The 23,835-nt window shown below is 37.3% G+C and overlaps 1 protein-coding gene across 5 annotated transcripts in view; it reads left to right on the forward strand.

Moving 5' to 3' along the window:
- CDH12 (cadherin 12) overlaps positions 1-23,835 on the forward strand; it is a 528,112-nt gene that overhangs the window by 145,982 nt on the left and 358,295 nt on the right. For 2 of the 5 annotated variants that reach the window (XM_051799387.1, XM_051799393.1), the window contains exons 1-2: positions 13,389-13,452; positions 14,075-14,150. The exons of 1 other annotated variant lie outside the window; for it this stretch is intronic. The gene's annotated coding sequence lies outside the window, so the exon portion shown is untranslated. Of the gene's footprint in view, positions 1-13,388; positions 13,479-14,074; positions 14,151-23,835 lie in introns of those variants that run through there. 2 more of the 5 variants (XM_051799388.1, XM_051799390.1) reach the window with 2 other exon arrangements.

Here is a 23,835-nt window from a genome sequence, read left to right on the forward strand (position 1 = left end):
AACTCCAGAGTTTAACTCCAGTATGCAACTCACGAACTTCTTTGAAGAGAGAAGTCCAGTGAATTCAATATGGCTTTAACTTTTCCTACTTCATTTACAAAGTTATATGTTGCTTAAATTGTCATCTTACTACAGTGTTAAGCCTGGCTCGCTGTTTGAGACTCTCTTAGTTTCTAGAAACTTGACTAGAAAAAGATTTTGTAAATCCTCATTACTAGCAAATAGAGGTCCCATTTTACATGAAATCCAAGCTACTATTCATTTCTGCAAGACACACAAGACATTTCATAACTGCTAAACTTAAGACTGTTTAGGTTAGGTGTATTGGGTTTATATTACCAGGTTTTGATAACTGGGGGTGAGGTGGAAGGGCACAGTGGTAGTTTCTGTGAGAAGCTGCCAGAAGCTTCCCCCATGTCTGACAGAGCCAATGCCAGCCAGCTCCAAGATGGACCTGATGCTGGCCAAAGCTGGGCCAACCAGAAAAAGCAGTAACACCTCTGTGATAACAGATTTAGGAAGATAAAAAAAAGCTATTGCACAGAGGTAACTGTGCTCAGAGGGGAGAGAGTATGTGTGAGAGGAACAACTCTGCAGACACCAAGGTCAGTCAACTCTGCAGACACCAAGGCCAATGGAGAAGGAGAGGAAGGAGGTGCTGCAGGCTTCAGAGCTAAGGTTCCCCCGCAGCCCATGGTGAAGATCATGGTGAGGCAGGATGTCCCCCTGCAGCTCATGGAGGTCTACAGGGGTGCAGAGATACACCTGCAGACCACGGACGAGATCCATGCTGGAGCAGGTGGATGCCCAAAACCAGCCTGTGACCCCGTGGGAGGCCCGTGCTGGAGCAGATTTCCTGACAGGATTTGTAGCCCTGTGGGGACACACGCTAGAGCACCCTATTCTTGAAGGACTACACCCCTTGGAAAGGGGCCGATGATGCAAGAGTTCGTGGAGAACTGTATCCCATGGGAAGGACTCACGCTGAAGAAGTTTGTGAAGGACTGTCTCCCATGGGAGGGACCCGAAGTTGGAGTAGGGAAAGGGCTTCTCTCCCTGAGCAGTGGCAGAAGCACTGTCATTAACTGACCATAATCCCCATTCCATGTCTCCCTGCACCACTGGGTGGAGGAGGTAGAGCTTGGGAAGAAGGGAAGGATGGGGAGAAAGTGTTTTTAAGATTTGATTTTTCTTTTACATCCCATTATCCTGTTCTGATTTTGATTTGTAATAAATTCAGTTAATATCCTGAAGTCAAGTCTGTTGCCCATAATGGTAATCAATGAGTGATCTCTCCTTGTCCTTATCTCAACTCATGAGCTTTTCATTATAAATGTTTTATGCTGTCCAGTTGTAGGGGGGAGTGATAGAGCAGCTTTGGTGAGTGCTTGGCATCCTGTCAGGGTCAAACAACCACAGTTAGGTTATTTTGTAATGCCCTGTTTCTGGGAAAAAAAAACAAATAGGGTAAACTCAAGAATTGAGTTCTGCATTCTGCATTCTGCTGCAGCATTCTGTGTTTTTCTGGTAGTGTTGGGTTCTTTCTGCTGATGTTTTGGTTTTTTTTTTGTTTTGGTTTGGTATCTTAGTGGGAGATTTGTAAGAGTTAATCTTTCAACTATCTTCTATCTAGTATGCAAGTGTCTGCAATGCTGAATGAATAAATGAATGAATAAATGTGCTTAATAAATTGCAAGATTGAAACTTTGGATTCTTCCAGTTCCATTATCTGGACTATATATATATATATATATATAAGTTGTAATACCTGTGCATTTTGTATGTTTTGTGCATGATCAGCAGTGACATTGTTGAGTTTAAAGTTTGTCTTAGCTGAAGCCTGGAAAGAGCATTGTTTGCAGTCACCAAGACTTGCAAATCAGATGCAAATCCAAAACTCACTTGTTACAAATGAATTGAAAACCAACTAAGTGAAATATTTTGCATCTTCCAGCACCATGCATAGTCTGCATATTATTTTTAAATTTTCACAATTCTACTGTTGCATGTAAACCTAATTGTTAGAAAGCCTAAATCCAGTCTCATTTTTTTCTCTTCTCTGGCTTAGCAGGATGGAGGCTCCCTACTGGGAATATATTTGCATGTGTACAATATGCCTCTCTACAGCAGCTGAGCCCAGTAGCTGCTCTGGATCCCAGTCTTCCCAGTTGCCAGTAACTAGACGTGTGGGTTCTCAGGTCTGCAGCCCAGCTGCCAGCAGCACATACGGATCCCTTTGCACACACTTGCATGCACACCTGCATGCACACCTTGCAGGTGCCTGCAACAGCCAGACTTGTACACAGCCTGGTGCTGGATCCTTGTTCTTCCCAGGTACCTTAATCCAAAGAGAGAGAAACAGGCACGTACATGTATGGGTACACAAATACATGCATGTCTATACAAATGTGGGTACCTATGCACAAGTGGGTCTCACTCCTAGAGACCACCAGACTCTATGGTTTCTCCAGAAACTTTCCAGGACTTCCCTAGAGTCCCTTATGCCCAGCTCCTCTCATTGTGTCACTCTTGCACACATGTACACATACATACGCCCCTACTATCACCCACCTCGGCTTTTAAGCCACTTTGCCTGCTCCCTGACTGGTTTGGCTTGATCTCTGCATGTGCTCACACATCATTTGCACCTCTGTACTAACTCTGATGTCTGGCAACGTGGGCATGTGGGTCTCCAACCCCTAGTCCCACTCCAGTTGGCGCACTTACTTTCCCACACATGAGCATACAGATTGAGTCCCTCACCCAGGAAAAATTAGGGTGTAATAAGAGAGGAAACTGTGCTAAGAGGCAGAACCTGGCCAGACATGTAGCCTGACCAACCATGTGTTTGTATGTGACCAGCCCCTTTCATCCCCCTCTCTCTCTATTTTCCAATGCTTATTCCTCATCAAGCCACCTTAATGCCTCCTTTTCTCCACCTTTTCTTCTTTCTCTAAACATCCCATACTAAGCCTCATGGAATTCCAAAATTCTCTTCACCTGCATCCCATTACACATCTGACACTTGTGGGCAGTTATTCCCTATCTTCATTTGAAAGGTGATCTCTAGAGCCACTCCATTGACCTGTTGTGATGCATTTCACACCTGAACAGTGGGGCTGATGCTTTGCTGAGACAGCCCGGGGAGAGGCCCGGTGAGGGTGTTTGTTCTTTGGGAGTTCTCAGTTTGGGTTCTCATGTGTTTGCATTCACGTGTTCCTCTGGGTTTGTAGAGTCCAGCTTTTGATGGGCTGGTGGCCCATGTGATGGGCTTGGGAGGCATTTGGGTATGGTTTTCTGCTCCCCATCTTGCCGTTGTTGGCTTGAGATACTCTGTATGTGTGGAGATGATCTCTGTTTATCACATAACCTATCATTAAGTCTAACCCAGTAACCAAATAACAGCAGAAAAAACAAAACTTCCAACTATCATTTGGACACCCCTCTGCAGTATAATTACTGGCATGCATCTGGAATTTTCAATTGATTTAAATATTTATAAGGCTACTAAATTAAATGATGCTGAGTATGCTTCCTCCATGCAGGATGTATTTTGATGCCTAACTTGAGACATCCTAAAATTGCTTGATCATTTTGGCAAATTTTTATTCATATTCTGTAGGTGTAGCAGATATAGCAGTTCATATTCAGCGGGTAGCATACAGATTTCACATTTCAGAAATAAGTCTGTGTTTCACCTTCTGTGTGGTAGATGAAATATTGGTTATATTAGTTTATTTGGGGGCTTTAGGTGCATGAAATAAAAGTAAGATTAATAGGATTCCTTCATGCAAAATTGCAAAAACAATAGTAAATAATTAGTGGATATTCTAAGTGGAAAGTAGAGAAATACATTTAAATAGATGGCATAAAGAGCTTTCAATTTGCCATTTAATCTGCGTAATAGAGATGTAGAGTAAACTGTCACTTTTTTTCTACATTGTATAGAGCTGTTTTCTAAAAATGAAGATTGAGATTACAAAATATTACTCTGTGTTGTTATTTATGTGGTTGTTGGCAGTGAGACTTCCAGTAGTATAAGGATGAGGTTGATTTAAATGTTCACAGATGTGTCTGTGGTTTTGTTTGTTCTTTTCTGATACAAATTGGATGAATATGGATATGTGAGATGAAGCATATTGATGAATAGTACTATAAATTCATATGCTTTGCAAATGTTGAAAAATATTATTAGACATCTCTTTGCTTATCCTTGTGTTCTTTTATCACAGCTCTTTTCATTTACAACTGTCACTCATTAAGGGAGATTTAAATCTAATTTTTTTTTACCAAATATATAACCAGTTTCCCATGTCACCACTATAAAACCAAATATATTTACAGTCAGAAATGGTTCATGCATCGATATTGTTCAATAATGCAATTCTTTAATACCTATTGCCATTATTCTCTAATAAATGCATTTTCCACAAGTGAAATGCAGGACCAATTTTTTTTTATTTTATTTTTTTTTTGTTCTGTGCAAAAAAAAGCAGTTCTTAAAAGCAGTCTAAATTTTAAGTTAAAAATTCCATGTTACATCTTTCTCTGTTCTTGGTGGGGTGGAGAAAGAATTTAATTTCCCTATTGATGTTTTTTTCTAAATTATTTAAGAAAATGAGCAGAAATATAAAAGCCTGTGTATAGTTCTTGAAGACATAATTGTGATGATCAAAAACTGTGTCAGGAAGCAGCTCTAAATGAATTTGAAATTCAAGTTGTCAGAAAACAAAAGAGCTCTGAAAGCTCAGTATCACTCAGAACAAAGCAATTCATTATTGGACTGTTGAAATGTCAGCTTTATTTTGATAGAGATTGTGAACACAGCCCACATTTGGGAAATTTTGTTTGAAATAAATAAATATATTTTGTTTTAAAGCTGCCAGAATTATAGTAGATACTAGTATGAGTCATTAGTTTAATGGCTGAAATGCCTGTATTAAATCCATGAAAGGTGATGTGAGTTTTCTTTGCCATATATATCATCAACTGCAGCTATGGCAGTCTGAAACTGATTTCTCACTGGTACCTGAGCTGGAGCTCTTGTAAGGATGTTCTCAGGAGGGTTGTGTGTTGGCCAGATCAGTAACTTGGTCTTTCAATTTACCACACTTCTGAGCAGCTGTTACTCATAACTGACAAGCATTCACAAGGCTCCATTTCATTACCTGCAGGCTACAGGTGGCAGGGTCCTGTGTATCAGTAATTATGGTACTGTGATATATGATAATGGGTTATCAATGAAATGGAAGTAAACTGGGTCAATAATCTATAAAAGGCGAACTTATTGCAATCACTGTACGAGCTGGATAGTCAGTTGAAAGAAAAAAAATCAAGTACTTCTTTAAGAAGAGCATCAATAACTACTCTCTTTGGAATTTATATATCTCTTTGGTAAATAATAAATATTAAATGGAGCAAGTTATGCATCTACGAGACACCTTAAAGCAAGAAGTATTTAAGTTAAGCTGAATGCTGTAGATTGCAACGTGAATATAAATTAAGAGGAGAGGATAAATACCACATACAGATTAGGATTTTGGTTCACTGTTTATGTATGTTAAGAGTAGACCAGTAGACATGGGAGCTGATGACAGTTCTCCTCCCCACTCTGTTAGAGCTCTGTTTTTTGAAGCTAATTATTTGGAGTTGTCTTTACAAAACCAAGATTTCTTTTTTATAGTAAATGTTATCTCTTATTTATGAGTTACAAACTTCATATATTTTACTAGAAGTAGAAGAGTGAAATAACTTTTTAAATAATTGCATAACATTTTAATTAGGAGTTTGAAAAGAGTTTTCATAATGATGAAATTTCTAGGGCTTTTCACTTGAACCAACTCTTTCTGAGTCTCTTATGCAATTTTAGCCAGACTAAACACTGGAATTATAAGAAATCTGAAAAGGTGATTCAAAGTAAGAAACAGTTTTATATGCCCCCTTCCTCCCCCCTCCCCGTGTTTTTCCCTCCCTGCTCCCATCATGTTTATTACTAATATTTAATCTCCTCTCTTTAGACCTAAGGGTGGTAGTCTGCTCAAAATTGAACAGTAGGACATAAAGAGGTGTTTCATACTTTTGTTCTTAAAAGAAGCTTCTTTGGGTCGTGGGTATTGCAAAGGTCATCACCCCTGATGTTTTTAATTGTAAGGTTTGCTGTAGATTTCACTGTTTTTCTAAAACCCAGGTTTCTGAAATAAAGGAACAGATGAATCTTGGGTTTCATTATAAAAGAGCATTCTTCAGATACACGTAGTTGAGGAGAAAAGTTTGAAAATATGTTCTGTGCTACAGAATTATAAAGACAACTGGTCTCTTAGTAATCAGGTTGTATTGCACTCCTGGTTTGGAATTTCCTTGGTATCTGTGGAAGCTGAAACTGCTTCTATCCTTTTTATATAATTAGTGGGTGAAACATCCTCATACTTGGAAATGACTAGCTTTCTACATTATGTATTTTTTTCACTCTAGGACTGCAATAATATTAAAATATTGGAAACTAACCTACCTCTCAAGATATCCCTAAGTATTTTTTTTTTATTATTAATAATGACTACTATTGTTTTATATATTTCTTCTTATAAGTAATTCTATGTCAGTTTTAAATGTCTGTTTTAGTACTGATGAAGATCAGGTGAATTTCCCTTGCAGCTCCTACATAGAGTTGGATTGTGCCATGGTGTTGTAGGATACAATTCAAAGTTCACATTTCTGTGGGCATAACTTTTATCAAATGTTAATTGCTACTCTACGTATTTTTTACAAGGTTGGAATCTGTCTTGGAGTATATATGCTGGCCCTTTTTTTTTTTTTAAATAAATGCACTGAAAATACTGAAAGACTTCCAACCGAGGTTTAATGAAATAGCAACTATGGCAAGCCATATTTTTTCCAAAGAAATTAAAATTCAACTTTTGACAGTTGGAAATGACAGGAACTGGAATCAGTGTCTCCCTGCTCGTTATGCTCTTGTAGAGCAGGTGTTGTTTTTTTTTTCCCATGGCCTTGCTCTCCAAGTGCTTTCCAGTTCTTCACACATACACCTCTATATCCTTAGAAGAATATCTTTGTCTGCCTTCTCTGAAAACTTGGCAGTACGTATGCTTCCTATATCTTCTCAGGAGTCTCCCTGCATGTTCCTGTCTGCAAGTGACTTCTGTTCTGTGTTTCCCTGCCCATCTTACACTCCAGAAATCTTTCTTCAGTTGAGCATCCTCACTTGCTTTGACGGCCATCTCTCCACCCATCCATCAGATCCCTCCTAACACAACATGCAAGAACAGCAATTCTTGAGCTCATGAATACTTTAAAAAAATTGAATGTGTATTAGATGATGAACAACCAGAAAAAAAAAGATACCATCCTTCATAACATGTAAAACAGACAACAGACAAACAAGTCCAAAGACTTGTTCATCACCACTCCTCGTAGTTAAAGGTAACATTGGCAAAATGTAATTTGATTTGTCATTGCTTTCTCTTTCTGGCAAATCTCTCATGTAGGAAGTGCAGAGTTATGCAACATGCTAATATCAGACAAAATGCTGACGGAAGCATCAGGCAATACTGTTACAGGAGAAATCGTCAGGTTGACATTTTTATAAGTGTTTTTAAGACACACCATCTTGCTTTGATTTTCTTTGCTTGTTTGTTTTCTTCTCCTGAAACTAAGATGGTAAATGGCTTGGCTTCATAGGACACTGTATATATTTTGTTCGGCCAAACTAGCTTTACTGAGGTGAGTAAAGCTTCCATCATCCATTTATATATATGTATGTTAAGAGCACTTGGAAACAAGTTATGCCTGCTGGTAGGCATTGGCAAATGTCTTCAATTGCCTGACAATACATGTACAGACTATCTTCTTATGCTTTATGGCCCGCCGCTATCTTCTCACTGCAGAGTATCTGTGTCATAATTCGCTAAAGCCATACTACATTGAACAAAAATATGCAAGGTAGAACATGTTTTAACAATAGTTTCATTATAAAAACCTGCATGTCCTGTGAAAATGTAGTTATGATTTTAGGCCATGATGAGAATTCAGTCCTTTCCATCAGGAGACAATATGGTAACTGGAAAGATTTTCTGGTCTGTCTACATTAAAGCTTCTTATTTGTTTCTGATTTTCCATATATCCCACCTGCATACTGAAAGGGGTAAAACATATTTACAAGCTGTTAGGCTCTCAACCCAAGATGTGTGTAGATACTGTGCATCTTATACACATATATGTGTATATATATGACCACAAACACCTGTGGTCCCCAAGACAATATCTACTGCTCCATTAGGAAGGTTTTACACCTTTGCCCATCACCTTCGGTGAAAGGTGGTGTTGGAAAGGCGGTGAGGATAGTTGTGCAGGGCACCTTCAGCTGCCCTGGTGCTTTCTTTGCCAATTGTAGCACTGCTATTGAGCATCGGTACAGCTGTGCCATACGAGATTAACCTACTTGTTATCTAGGGGCACTGCTATAATCAAAGGTAGTTAGTGTGATTGTTGAAGAATACATTGGGTACAGGGAGCTCTTAGACTGTGAGGATATAAAAGCCCAGGGGTTCCTTTGTTGGGACTCCCTCCTCAGAGGCACCAACTCAAGCTATTTCTGTGTTACTGCACTCTGGATAAATGGCTTGGTGGAACACGATTTCTAAGATTCTGCTAAGAGAAATCAAGGGTCAAACTAGTAAGGAAAACTGGTCTGACTGTGTGTAAATGGTGTGTGTAAGGAGTAAAGTGTTTAAGGACCCTTCTGCTGCAAAGGGACTTCAGTCCCAGCAGTTAAAATCTATGATGTGACTGTCAGAGAGTCTTGTGAATGGTCAGACTGGTCACGGCCAGCAGTCGTGTAACATAAGTGCTACTGTCCATATGAACAATGACTTTGCTAATGCCATTGCAACATTAACAAAGCTGAGATGAGATGTTTGTCAAAACAGACTGACTCAGCCAGTGAGACAAAGACCCAAGGTACTACTCTCAAAGTGGTGACTCTCTGGCGATTAACACTGAAGCCAAGTTTTCTTGCTAAGAGGTATCCTATCCCCATGCAAGTATCCTAAATGTTTCTTAAAATTAATATGTCTGGTATGGTCAGAGATCTAAGATAGGAACAGGTATACTTTGTTTGTAGTTCTTAATATAGCTTAGTACAAGAAAGAAAAATGCCCAAACTGAGATGCAACTAGTTCTTTTTGATATAGATGGTTTAGTTTATGTTCATGTAAGGTTAAGTACATAAACCTTCAGGTGCAGTTTTCTAATGCTTAGCTCAGTTCGAAATCTTGAAGACTTACTAAAAACTCTTGTGAAATGTGCTTGTATTAAATAAGCTTTAAAGCTCTGCTCTGCTACACATTGTTTGTAATGTCTAGAGATATTTGCAAAAATGCATGCAGAAAAACAAGAACTTGGAAATCCAGTCAGGAGTGTGAATGAGAAAAAGGAGTGTATAATTGGAGAACTAATTTGTGCCAAATTCTATTGTGTATTAATATTTTCTGTTTCTACTTTCTAGATGGCTAGCTGACTGTAGTAAATTAGGTATATATGTGCACATACAAGTGGAGGCCTGAATGTTAAGCTATATAGAGCTGATTAAAACCTTAGTTCATGACAGAATGTGGGTTTCCTAAGTTTCAAAAACTTGAAACTATATTCCCTTGCTAGGTAAAGTACTTATCTTGGAAGTAATTATTTTTTATCCATGAACATTTGAATGGTAACTGGAAACTGAACTGTGTCTCACTACTATGGAAATTCCACCCTTCAAGATGATCCTAATCAAGTTACATAAAGAACTGCTCACAAATATTGTCAGGAGGAGAACTGAACCAGCACAGGAGTACCACCAATTGGATGCATATATCGGCTTTGTTACGTTGTGAATGCTAAAGTCTTCCAAAATAGAAAGCTAAAAACTTTGTGTTCTTAAATTCTGAGATCATTTAATATCTTCTACTCTGTTCAATTTTTCAATCTTAATTTACAGTGTAAAATCCACTTTAGGAAAGTAAAGATATTCCAAGACTCTGTTAAACCCTGATATTTTACACTGCTCTAACAGGAAAGTGTACAGAAGCATGAAATACAAGGCACATTGTGTAAGCCTCTGACTGTTAATATGTAGTATATATATCACAACTGTCCACTCTTGGGGAACTCAAGATATGGCTTGTTTTTATTTTAGGGTTCACTGATGAAAAATTAGTAATTTTTAAATTTTAAACAATTCATTCTTTATCATCACAACTTTTCATTTATTTGTTTAGTTTAGATGAATGTTGAAATCTTGTAGGATCATGGCTTTATTTAAAACTAGTATACGGCCCTGGTGGTCTAGTGGTTAGGATGCAGCACTCTCACCGCTGCGACCCGGGTTTGATTCCCGGTCAGGGAAAACCCCCCCCGGGCAGATGGAGCTCGTCAGCCCTGTAAGGCCATCCATCTAAGAGAAGGTCACTCTAAACAAACCTACGTCCTGAGGACCTCACTGCCACTGTCCAAGCTTGCTCGGCCCCGGCAGATGAACCTCAGGATTAAAGGGTGGGCTCAGTTCAGCGCACACTGTGTCTCACCTAAAAAATCCACTGCGCAGGCTCGAAGGGTAAAGACCTTTCCCAAATCTTTGCTCGCGAAGACTGGCCATACACATACGGCTATATATATACAGCTAGTATTGTCCTAGTTAGAGCAGCCAGGACCAGTTCATCACTGTGTGGGTGTAACCCAAACTGTGTATTCTACACCCTCTATGTCATTTCCCAGGAACTATTAACAGTAGACCATTTGCAGCAGTTGCCCTGACCTCTCAGGCTATAAGCTGGATGTTAATAAGCCCGTGAGATAGAAGGATGTTCCTATCCTCACACCAATGATTCAGGTGTGATAACTCCCCTCTGGAGAGTCATTAGCACCTCCACACCCAGCCTGAGGGATCATATCTGCTAATGGGCCATGAAAGTTTCCAAAAATATCTCATGACTCACAATAACCCACTGTGGAACTCCCTGCCCTGGGGGAAGTACTGGACATTCCCACTCGAACCTGAGTGTACATAATCTTGGGGTCCTGGGACTTCTGGGCCCCATTCGTCAGATCCAGAGGAGAACCAGAACCTCGACTGGACTGCAACCACCACTCTCGACCAGACTGCAACCAGCACTCTCACCAACAGGTTTTTCTCCCCTTTTACTTTGGACTCAGGGGACCATGCTGGGCTCAGCACAGGGGCCAACGAACACCATTCTGTTCGTACCCCAGGGTACTGGGTTACACATCTGGGTTTTGTGGGTTAAAACCAATTGTTTGTCCGTATAATTGTATTTATTTTGTTATTGTTATTAAATTGTAACTCTGATTTATAATCTCTTTTGAGTTCGGTTCATTTCTCCTGCCAGTTTACCTTTAAACTAGCACATTTATATGGGCCCATGTTTCAACAACAGATGAATTTGCACCATATGCTTCACCTTTTAACAAGGAGTTAATTTTATAAAATTTTATAAAAATACCATTTACATGTACAAAAAGACCCTCAAAGAGATTTCTTTTGTTTTCTGAAAGTTGTACAGTACCTTACTGTTTTCAGGCTTTAAATAAAAAATCTGGGGGTTTGGCTGTTTTGTTGGGGTTTTTGTTTTGTTTTTACTTTGTGTTTTTAATTGGATGGAGGGACATGGATTCAGTTTTAAGGAGAGAGTCTACTTTTGGGTGAGACATGACAAAACTTCCCAGAATGGTAGTATAAATTTATTTTTTATAAAAATTTTCAGATACTTTTATTTCTGTGACATTGGAATAGTGTCTTAAGATTGGACTATGGCAGAAGAGCATACAGTTTTAAATTTATGTGCAGTGTGATACTTCTGTCTATTTGTTTTACATGAAATTCAGAGTCTTTTGGAATATTGAGTTGTTATTCTCATTGTTACAGGCAATATAAGTATGGAGTTCTCAGCATTTTTCATGGTTTGTTTTTTTTTTCTGCTTCCACATTTTTCCGTAGATAAGTTTCTGTCTTTCCATTTTCGGTCTTGCTAAACTGTAGTGTTCAAGATAGGAGAAGCAGGATATTGTGTTGAGTTGTTGGGTGTCAAAGACAACTCAAGTGGGGTCACAGCTGCATTTACCCAGTTTTTCCTGTGAGGTTTATCCTCCACTGGCTCAGGTAGTTCCTGCTATAAAAGATTCTGTAACATACAACTCAAATCAAGGGTTATTTTCCCCTACAGCTAAATCTCTTTGAGTTACACACTGGATTTCCTCACCAAGAGCACCCAGGTCCTCTGCAATCCCAAGAATATGTTTGCCAGAGGGAGGAGCAACCCAGTTTGGTTGGATGGACAGACCCAGAGACTGGCGGTGAACAGTGCTGCATCCAGTTGGTGACCGGTCACTACTGGTGTCCCCCAGAGATCAGTGTTAGGTCCAGTTCTACTTAGTATCTTTATTGATGATTGGATGAGGGGATTGAGCGTACCATTAGCAAATTTGCAGATGACACTAAGTTGAGGGAACGTGTTGATCTGCTGGAAGGCAGGAGGGCTCTTCAGAGGGACCTGGACTGGAGAGATGGTCTGATTCCAATGGGATGAGGTACAACAAGGCCAGGTGCCAGGTCCTGCACTTTGGCCACAACAACCCCATGCAGCGCTACAGGCTGGGCACAGAGTGGCTGGAGAGCAGCCAGACAGAAAGGGACCTGGGAGTCTGGATTGACAGGAAGATGAACATGAGCCAGCAGTGTGCCCAGGTGGCCAAGAGGGCCAATGGTATCCTGGCCTGGATCAGGAACAGTGTGGGCAGTAGGACCAGGGAAGTGATTCTTCCCCTGGACTCAGCGCCGGTGAGGCCACACCTGGAGCGCTGTGTCCAGCTCTGGGCCCCTCAGTTCAGGAAGAATGTTGAGGTGCTGGAGCAGATCCGGAGAAGAGCAACGAGGCTGGGGAAGGGACTGGAGCACAAGTCTTATGAGGAGAGGCTGAAGGAGCTGGGGCTGTTCAGCCTGGAGAAGAGGAGGCTCAGGGGAGACCTCATCACTCTCTACAACTCCCTGAAAGGAGGTTGTAGCCAGGTGGGGGTTGGTCTCTTCTCCCAGGCAGCTATCAGTAAGACAAGAGGGCACAGTCTTAAGCTCTGCAAGGGGAGTTTTAGGTTGAATATTGGGAAGAAATTTTTTACAGAGAGAGTAATCAGACACTGGAATTGGCTGCCCAGGGAAGTGGTGGATTCACCGTCTCAGGAGGTTTTTACGATGAGATGTAAAAACTTAGTACCATGGTCTAGTAACCACGGCAATGTTGGATCAAGGGTTTGACTTGATGATATCGGAGGTCTTTTCCAACCCAGTTGATTCTATGATTCTGTGGTTAGCAACCCAGTCAATTCCATATATGGACTGTAGTGACCTACCTCCTTTCCAAGTCTATAGGGGCTTTGTTTGTGCAGGTCAGTTAGTTCCTAGGGTTAACAAGGTTCCTTCTGCTAAACTTGCTGGGGATACAATTAATTCAAGATTTACAGGATGGGATAAAACTCTTAGCTTGGACATAATTTTGCTATGCTCCCTTAAATCTGCAGACAGATCAGATGCCAGTTTGCAGTACTCAGAGTATTCCTTGTGACTCCTTGTCAATTTTTACCTTAATATTGTAGAAAAAAAATTCTATGAAGAAAGAGGGCTTTTTTCTATAAGCAGACAAAAGTTCTTTATTGATCACTGATGTAGTTTTCAAGGCTAATTGAAGTCAATGGAAACATGCATAGCCATGAGACTCAGAGCGTGTGTGTTTTACATTTTGATTACTGTCTTCTAAATCCCTCTGATAAACCTCAGCTTTAATGTATCATCTGTAAAGCTCAAACTTTAAAACATTTGGGTTTTTTTTTTCAAATTAAAGTTTTTAGCACCTGCCTTTTGAGTATGTTAAACATTTTGTAATAGTTCTGAGGAAACATCCAGACACTCCTTTAACCAGAGGGTGTTTCTCCAGACAGGGAACTAAACAATAAACTTTCATTTAAGTATTTTGACCACAAAAAAGAGACAGCATCATCTGTTGTTCTGCAGATGTGGGGTATTTTTTGCATACACCAAATACAAGTTTCCTAATTTCAGCAAAACTCTTCTGAAGAGTCTGACCCAGGTAGCAGTTGTTCAAGGCAGATTGATTTATTTTTCTGCAAGTCTTGAAGTAGAAGAGAACCTACATTTGTCCATGTAACAGTTTCTGGGAACTTGAACACTCAGTTGTATTATTATGTATCAGTTTTTAATTTATTGGGGAGTAAGTAGAGACATATTTCTGCCAGAATTCTGCCAGCAAATTGAGTGCGCTATTGTCTAATTTTTGTCATCGTTCAGCAGTATCCAGTAGATGGCGCAAGTACACAAGGGATTTGTACAATTCTTTTCTTATCGGAGTTCTTTTATGTTTGATTAATTTCAAGGATTCTAATTCAAATTTAATTATTTAGCTTTTCATTTTCTTTACTATGCTATTAAACTTGCTATTACAATTTTTAGGTTACAGTTGTATTTCTTATGATAGCAGGAAATTATTATTTTTGAACACATAAAGTGTCCTTAGTCATAGCAAAAGCTCTAAAAATTTTAAACCACGTGTAAATCACATGTGAGGCTGATTTGAGACTTGAGGAATGGTGAGGAAGCTTTCACTTCCACTTTTACTGTTGTTTTACCTTTTGTAGCAAAATGTCTATAGGTTAAGTACATACTTCTTCTCATTGTCTTCCTTACTAGTTTCCCTGATAAAAGTAAAGTATTTGCTTTTCTACTAAAACACAAGGAAGTACAGAGGGAGGAATTTGGGTTATAATTTTACTTTCCATGTAACTGAGCACAGACACAACATATTAATTATGAGGAACTGAGCAAAAGCTGTAATGTCTTATTGCAAATATACAGTCATGGCTGTCTAGTGAGTTAATGTTTATCTGTTATTTGTATAATAATCTGCTTTTTCTCAGATTACCAAAATAAGAAAAAAAGTATTATTCTTTTAGGATTATGCAATTGGTAAAACTTTGGGAAAGAACAGGAAAAAAAAAAGAACAGTGTTCTTTAAGATCAGAATGTCTCTACCATGTAAGTGTGTCCTAGTTACACTGCATTTACACTATCCAGGTCCATTTACTTCAGAAGTTTCTTTGTCTCAGAATACATTCTTAGATACCATTCTTCATGTGAAGAGACATTTAGATATGGTAGTTGTATTTCATCATTTTACATAGGGAAAGAAATCTAATCTAGTTTTAAGGAAGCCAGACATTGTGGGAGAAAATAGGTCTAAGAAGGTCATGGAAGAGCTATTTTGGAGTTAACCTTTAAATCTTCCTGGGAGAACACGTTATCATATGGGTAGACTTCATGGACTCCTGTTGTAATTTGGGAAGCTTCCAAAACGAGACTATATATGCAGTTTGTGCTGCCCCCTTTGAGCAGCAAAGGCACAAGGACTACTCAGTTTAATCACAGCAGCAGGCTTGTAAAAATGTGTTGCTAAAACAGAACCCAATCTCAAGTATCATGTTGCTTGGCTTGTAAAAATGTGAAGACAGCTATCATACTGTTTTTAATTTACTCCCCTGGTCTGTAACTATGATAGTTCCTGTAACACTGTGTCAGTAATGCTTCCCTTCAGAATACCAATATGAGATACCACTGTGGTGATGGTGGCTGCTGTTGCATTTTTCCTTTCTTTTCTTTACTTGCATCTGAATGTCAAGTAATGAGTTCCTTGGAAAAGCATACCTGAAACCCTATCTATGTTTAAACTTACATTGCGAGATGAAAGCTCCTCTAATAATCAATGTTGGACTATGAGGAGTTTTAGAAATTAATGCAATAGAGTTTTTTTGTTGTTTGGTTTGGTTTTGGTTTTGGTTTGGTTTGGTTTTAGTTTTGGTTTTGATTCTTTGTTTGTTTTGGTTTGGGGCTTTTTTTGTTTGTTTGTTTGTTTTTTTATTTGGTTTTGTAAGTCATATAGCTCTTTGAGTAAGAAATATAAGAAAATAATACTTCCAGGAGAAAGTTCAGTAAACTTAACCTTGTTAATTTGATCACTCTTGTAAAAAATGTGTGTAAAATTGCTAGATTATTATTTAAATATATTTCAAACTCATTTTTCATGCATGTCTTTCAATGGCTCCCAAAATCACTTGGTCTTTGCCAAGATAATATGAAGGAAAAACAGATCCATTATTTATCCTCATCAGTTCTTCAGGAAATAGGTAGTAGCTGGGTTTTTTACAGACTCCAAATAAATGTTTTTACCAGTCACTAAAAAATTTTTCAACTAAGTCTTTTCCTGACACAAGGATTAATTACTTCTAAAATACATCTTATGAGAAAAGAATAGTATTAAGTGTTAAAGTGGCAATTTCCCCCATCATACAATATAATGTCCCATCTGGCAGTGCAGCTGTACAAAGTTTTAACAGTTTTCTAAAAAATCTTTTTTTGCAGACCCCCAATGTTTTTGGGGGGTTTTATGTTTGTTTGATTTGTTTTTTTAATGTTAGGGTTAGAAACATTTAATATCTTCATTTTCCGCCTTTCTGTTTGTGTGTGTTTCTATAACATATTGCTCTCCTGGATAGTCACTCTCAGAAAGGATCAATGTAGTTCTAGGGAAATGAGGATTTTTGAGAGAGTCTTTTTCATGTCGTCTTACAGATAGGGTCCAAATACAATTTGAATAGTAAAATGTAAATATTAAGAAATACCAACCAAGTTTTACAGATAGCAGCATTTGACCTTAATCTAATGTGTACCTGAACTGCATGTTGTATGTAAACAGAGATTTTTGAAATTGAAATGTTTAGTAATCCAGGACAATCTGATTTACCAGTGTTACACTCCGGATTTTAAACCATAAACTGCCCAGAATGGTTACATTTTATTTAAGACTTTTTAAAAGCCTTTTGGTTTATTACAACCTCAAATTCACATCTGGAGAAAAACTACACAGTTTGCTCTACGAGAATTTTTTTAATTTAATGAGAAAAATAAGACATTTTGGCAAAAGGTTTTACAGGAGTAAAATAAAGCCAAGAAAAATATTTCACTAAAACACCCAGCACAAAGACCCATTCCACAAAAAAACACTCCACTACAAACAATCAATATACCAGGTTTAGCAAAACACAATTCATTGGTTTTAAGTTACTCACAAGAGAAGGAAAAGAGTAAAAGAAGAAAACAGATTAAAAGAGTAAAGAAAGAGAGGAGGAAGAAAGAAAGAAGGTGAAAAAGGAGAGGAAAATATTTCCTGACAATATTTGGCCTGCTAGCCAGGTGTGACAGGAATACTGTGGAAGCAACATCCTCTCCTACCAGTTATGGCTCTCACTGGCCACTCTGCTTTATTATTTTTATTCAACACAATAGCAGAGGCTTCAACCAGTCTCAGGTTTTTCCTAATGTCCTCTTTGTGAGCTAAGAATAGGAGAAGAAATAGGTCAAAACAATCAGAGTTAAAACAAAAAGATTTATTGTAGCGAAATAAAATCCTTTCTAATGTGAAATAGTCTTCTAGCAGATGAAGCACAGGTTATCATTTTCCAATTAAATGTGAGCTTAGTAAATACGCGAAGAAAAACTCATTGCATAATGCAGCAACGTTGTAAAACACTTCTAAAAATCCTTTCCATAAATAAGACTCAAAGGATTTAAAAAACCCAATAGAAAATATTCCAGAAGATTTCTAGAGATTTTGTGGTTTTTAGAGGAGACTTTTGTTCCTTCAAGTGATGCTAAAGTAACAATAGGTTTGCATGATCAAAGCTGATTTCATATAGCATGTATCATAGTGATACAGCGACTTTCTTCCTATCACTCATAACAGGAAATTATTATATAATAATATTACACTGAGATCAAATCACCATGTTTAGGTTGAAATCTAGCCTACTAATTTTATTCTTTCTGATTGTGAAATGGTTGAAATTTGTATTTAGAAGACATCAAGTGTTCTAGACTTTTACTTAGCTTATAAACAGGGTTGTATATAGAATAAGCAGACTTGATGGGTAGCTGCCACAGGATGACATAGATTAATAGAGAGGATAGACTCCTAATGCTGAGAAGGTTTATAGTGAAATGCACATAAATAAAATGAGCAAGTGTTGGTTTTTCTGTTTACACGTATGTTCTGTAGTTTATGTACTACAGAAATTGCATAATCATACACTAAAAACAAGTTTAAAAGACTGACAGGTAGCTTAAGTGAAGAAAATGGAACTTGTGTTCACTCTGCAACAAAAGTTACTAGTGTAGAAGTACAAAGTAATATCTTTGAAAATACCTGAATGCATCAAGAAGGAACTTGCAGAAGGAACTGCATAAAGTGGAAACTCAAATGGGGTTCCCAGATAATCAACAATTACCTGCCCACAGTTGACCAAAATGCATCCATTCCTGGCTCATGTGTTCTCCATCATTAGTGAATTATGGAGTTTCTAGTCTCTGTGTCAAAGGTGTCTTGCTTTTTCTCCCATTCCGTGTGAAGGTTTGATTTGACAGAACAAAATATGTCATTGCATAGACAAGACAAAGGAATCAGAAATAGGGTTATTTTCCAGTTCTTTGTCCTGTCTCAGATCCATACTCCTGAAGATAAAAACATTAGAGGACCTTCACTTCCTCCCTCTATCATAGATGCAGTGAGCATTGTTAATCACTCAGAACCAAGAAGAAACGTGGGTCAGTAGCTATATTTTAATAGAACTGTAAAGACAAGCGCAGTGTCTCATTAAACACTTGAGTTTGACTTCTTAGCCTCAGAAATGCTATTACTGGCACTGATGCTAGCTTCAGTGAACTAGAAAAACACAGAGAAGACCGTGACTTGCATTGTTTGTTCTACTGTTCCAGCTGGATTAAGCTAAATTATTCTCATCTCAGTGATTTGCTGCAAACATAAAGGACTGTGGTTCTTACTCTGTTGAGAAACAAGAACATTACCTCTGCTCCAAAATCTCAACATTTTCTTTCCCCTTATGCATAATGTGTGCCTCCAATGTTTGGTAGTTAAGTGAATCATAAACTTTTCATGCTCTGCAGTGGGTATATTCATATGTAAAATTACTACTATGCTTGTCATGAAATTGTAATAGGACATGACACTTATCACAGCTGTGAACTTTTTCCCAACCATCTGAATCTCCAGGTATGCCCTTGAATTGACAATAACAAGGTGATGTACTACTGTTATACCTTTTACTGTATTTTGTTATGTCACCATCTGGAAAAACAGTTTCATAGGAAAGAGTTAATATAGATTCCTTTTCCTAAATTTTTCCCAAGATTTACGTATTTTTAACATGTTAGGAATTTAATGTGAAAACATATAAAGCATAGGTGCATAGAAGATGCATAAAGCTCCATTAACTTTATGGATTAAAATGTTAAATTTCAAGCAAGTAATAAGACCTTTTATAGTTCAGATTAATAAAAATATTATATAAAATTAAAAGAAAAGGTTTTATATTTTTGAACATAGCTTCTGGTTGTTTAGTTATTTCTGTGTCAGTATAAATAATAATAACCTGTAATTCGAACACAAATTCCACTCTATTTACAAGAAAGAAATTAATAACAAATATAACTTTTTTTGCCTTATGGAAAATTCCCATACATCTGGGGTTTCATTTGTGAAACATTTTTAGTTTCACAAACCTACCATTCCCTCCCCACCTCCCCCACCGCCTCCAACTCCTCTACTTCAGAATTCCATTAACTTTGTTTAATATTTTTCAAAATTGTCATCAAAGGTGAAATTCATCTCATACAGAAGATCATCAGCAGAAAACCCTTTATTGCCACTACATTTTTCATTTAGTAGTAGGAGGAACATAGAGAAAAAGAATTTTGGGTTATATTTAGGACTACTTATTCCCTCTCTGTTTCCTCTGCATAGTTGTGGCTGTTGGCATCATAGTTAAAGGGACTTCTGCTGCCACTTTTTCAGACCCTCCAGAGGCCATTTGGGCTACTCAATGACTTTTACATTCCATTATCTTGTTGAATAGTTGCATAGGACTTTATCTTCACATGTGTTTTTCAGCAACATTATGTTTTATGAATTCCAGAACAGAAAAAAGTAACTTGAAAGAATTGAATAGATTTTTGGATACACTTTGTTACTTGATTTCTATTAGACTGCTTAGGCAATAGGTGTTTTAGGGGATGGAGGTGGTGTTGCTAGGGTTTTTCTTTATATTGATGGCTAAGACTGCAGGTGATGCTGTGAACCTGGTTTTTTAACTATTCAAATTGCATGTATATTGTCACCAGATCACATTTGTACAGTTCCTGCAATTTTTAAAAACGTTTTAAGGAAATTAATCATAAAGGCTTTTTCATTTGTGATATAGACATCCTGGGGACACATACATACACTTTCTAGTGATAACCATTTTCTGATGGGAGAAGGGAAAAATCAGTTTTCTTTCATTTTTTCTCTTTTCCTCTTCAATCTGCCAAGAATGAAGTATGGAAACATGTTGTTAGTTGGTAAACTACTGTCTTTCCAATAGTTGCTATTCCTACCCTCGGGTTAAAGAGAATTTGCATTTTTGAGACCAGATGTAAGCATTGAGTCTACAGAGTTTTGGTTCCTTCCTTCCTTACATCCACCAGCTTCTGGAAGAAGTTAGGCTTAACCACAGAACTTTAGTGCATAGCCTCTTCAAAATAAGGTCTCATCATATCCACACGTGGTATTACATGTAAAAAATGTGTACTGTATAGGTATCTTTGGCTTAAAATTTATCTGCAGACTACAAAATTTTTGCTTTACCTTAAATTATTTCATTACTTACCTGTGAAGCAGCTAGTGCCTGAATCATGTGAGAACTGAATCTCATAGAACACATTGGGAGTTGCTGATATTCAGTAAAATAGATTTTGACTGGGAATGTGGGATTCTAAGCATTTTTTCTTTTAAGCAATGGAATTTCAAGACTACAGAACTGCCAACTTAGTTGTCGAAATGTAAAATCTTTTGAGATTTTACCCTTTTATTTAGAGTTTCGTATTTTTAGCAGAAAATTTGGTCTTTTAAAACTTATAAATTACAGTTGTTACACAGTTATGTTTGCATTTATTTACCTACTCTGGTTGATGGCACAATATTCCTTCATACTTTGCTGTTATGATGATAGAAAACTTGCTTTTCCTGAACAGCTCCAACAAAGCAGTAGAATGATTTCTTAGAGAATCTATAGCTCTCTTACTGGGAAATTAGAGCTTTAACTACAGTATAATTTTGAAAAATTATATATAGACTAGAAATTGTTAAAACAATCAATATCCAGATAAGAACATCAGAAAGTCACCAGCTAGTTTCTGCTGACTTTGTTATAGCATCTCCAGAAATAACTTCAGGACTAAACCTACCAAAATATTTTACTCTGTTTGAAATTCTACTTGCCAAAAACAATCACACAAAAATTTTAAGCTGGAATATCTATTGTGGAAAGCCTTAGAACAGAAATGAGGCCTAGCACTCCCAGGAATAGTCATGGCCAGTGAAGCTGTGCTTCATATAATGGTAGAACAAAACACTATTAACACTTCCATTATGTTTCATAGAGTTCTTAGAGGAGCTGCCGCCACAGAGGTGAAAATAAAAAGAGAATTAATCTAGTTATAAGACATAACTGATAGCCAAGTACTTTGAACAGTGATTTCATGTTATTTTTTAATTTTAAAATTGAAAAGTGCACCTGAAAATTGTAATTGAAAGCTTTTGTACAGCTAACTGTCTTTTCAGCACTGGAGTCTAATCCAAGACCTGTAAACAGACAGACAACTCGCATTTTGGAACATTCAGAAAGGTTCAAGTTCACTGCTGGTGAAAACCCCTGGGCTTTGATAATGTCAAAGAAAGACAGTGGCTTCCAAGAGGTAAAAATGAAATGCAGTGCACTGAATAAAACCTATTATGTTTGGCAGTGGTTTTCTGAAGCAAGTAAGTAATTTTGGTTATCTCAAGCTTCAGAGGGAAAATAAAAATTATCTCGAATCCTGAGAATTTTGCAAGACACAACACAAATTTACCACTGTACAGGTAGTCTTAACTTCTACTGAAAGAGCTTATTTCTCTACATGAGTAAACACAGTACCAGGGCTCAAAATGCCTTGCTAAAACTGAGGTAGACTGTTTGGTTGTTCATTCAAACTTCTGTTGAATAGTTCTTAGTATGGTAGAGAATTGCATTGTCATCTTGTTTTCAAAGTGGTATTTGCTACTATTAAAAATAAATTTTGGGGCGGATAGTATTTGAACCTACTATATAATGGCAACCTTATGAAATCAGCTTGGATGTGTTATGTTATACTAATAAGACTAGCAAAAACATGGTAATATCCCATATCAAATGAGAGCATATGGCTTCAGCACATTACATCTCTTTCAGTGCTATTCAATCTTTACATAGCCCATGTGCTTAATGGAAGTACTATTAGAGTGAAAGTAGAGGCAATATTCCTTTTTTTACTTTAATTCAGAATTTTAATATTTTTATCAAGTAAATAAATTAGAATTACTAAAAGACAATGAAAGAAAAATAGCAATAATAAATATGCTAAATTTGAAAGAAAATATGTAATAAAAATCTGTTATCTAGTAGAAAGAAAATATACATATGTATGTGCACTTCTGAGTCTGTGTGAGTAGGTTTTTACAGAGGCAATGGTGAGAAACTAAGGAAATATCCATTTGTTTTTCCACTCAGACAAATTATCTTCCTACAGCCATTAACCAAGTAGACATATGGCATCATTTCACAGAGGAATTTATGTACAGCAAATTATTAATCAGATTCCCGTTGTTCTTGAAACATGCATTCAGCACAATTGTTCTGTAAGCTATTCCAAAAGCAAAAGACTTAAAAGTATTTTGGGAGGTTATGATGATTTATTCTGAGAAGTAAACTAGATACATTTAGAAGTAATCTTAAAATTCTTCTTTGGTTTTCTGTTTTTAGGTTTTGGGGTTTTTTGTAGTAAAACTTTTAAAGGAACCTCTCATTTCTCATGAGGCATATATGTGATATGAAAGGGGAAGAGGAAGACCAAAACCTGTATAAGGAAATCTCTGTATTTTTGATTTGGAGATAGGAATAAACTGCTGTCTAGTATCACAACTAGTCTAGCATGATCCTAGATAATCCTGTCACACTTATCTTTCAACTAAATGACACCTTTATAGGGAAGGGGGATTAGGGAAGATAGACTGGAGTCCAGAAGATGGTATTCAGAAGGCCAAGTATAGATTCTATGTATTTCGAAAATTCTTTAAAACTTTTAACTGTCTAATGATAAGACTAAATACTTTTACATACTATATTTGTTCTGCATTTTTGAGACCACATGAATTCCTGTCAGAAAATTCAGATGAAATATGGATATTAAGAGACCATAAAATATTATTCAGTGTATGACAAAATTCTCTGTCTTAATTCCTAGATAAATCTTGAACAGTCAGTATTTAATTTTTTTGCAATATTTATAGTAGTAATTTTATTATGGTTTTCTTGACTCTTTTCTCTGAAGAAGCAGCTGTAGGATAGAAGTAAATGTCAGAGCAAAAGGCTTATTTGATTAAACTATGGCAACAGAATTAATCTTCCAAAGGAAATCAAGATAATAGAAGGGTCTGGATGGACCAGGAAATTGATAATTGGTTATAAAGCTTTTGACCTTTGAGCTGGTAGTTCAAATTCAAGCTAAGTCCACAGTGACTGAAAATCATTACTCTCTGATAGCAGTGCAATTGCTATGTGAAATCAGTGATTGGTTTC

The sequence above is a fragment of the Manacus candei genome, unplaced genomic scaffold (genome assembly GCF_025592945.1).
Source record: "Manacus candei isolate 608988 ecotype Guabito, Panama unplaced genomic scaffold, ASM2559294v1 h1tg000049l, whole genome shotgun sequence".
Taxonomy (NCBI): Eukaryota; Metazoa; Chordata; class Aves; order Passeriformes; family Pipridae; genus Manacus; species Manacus candei.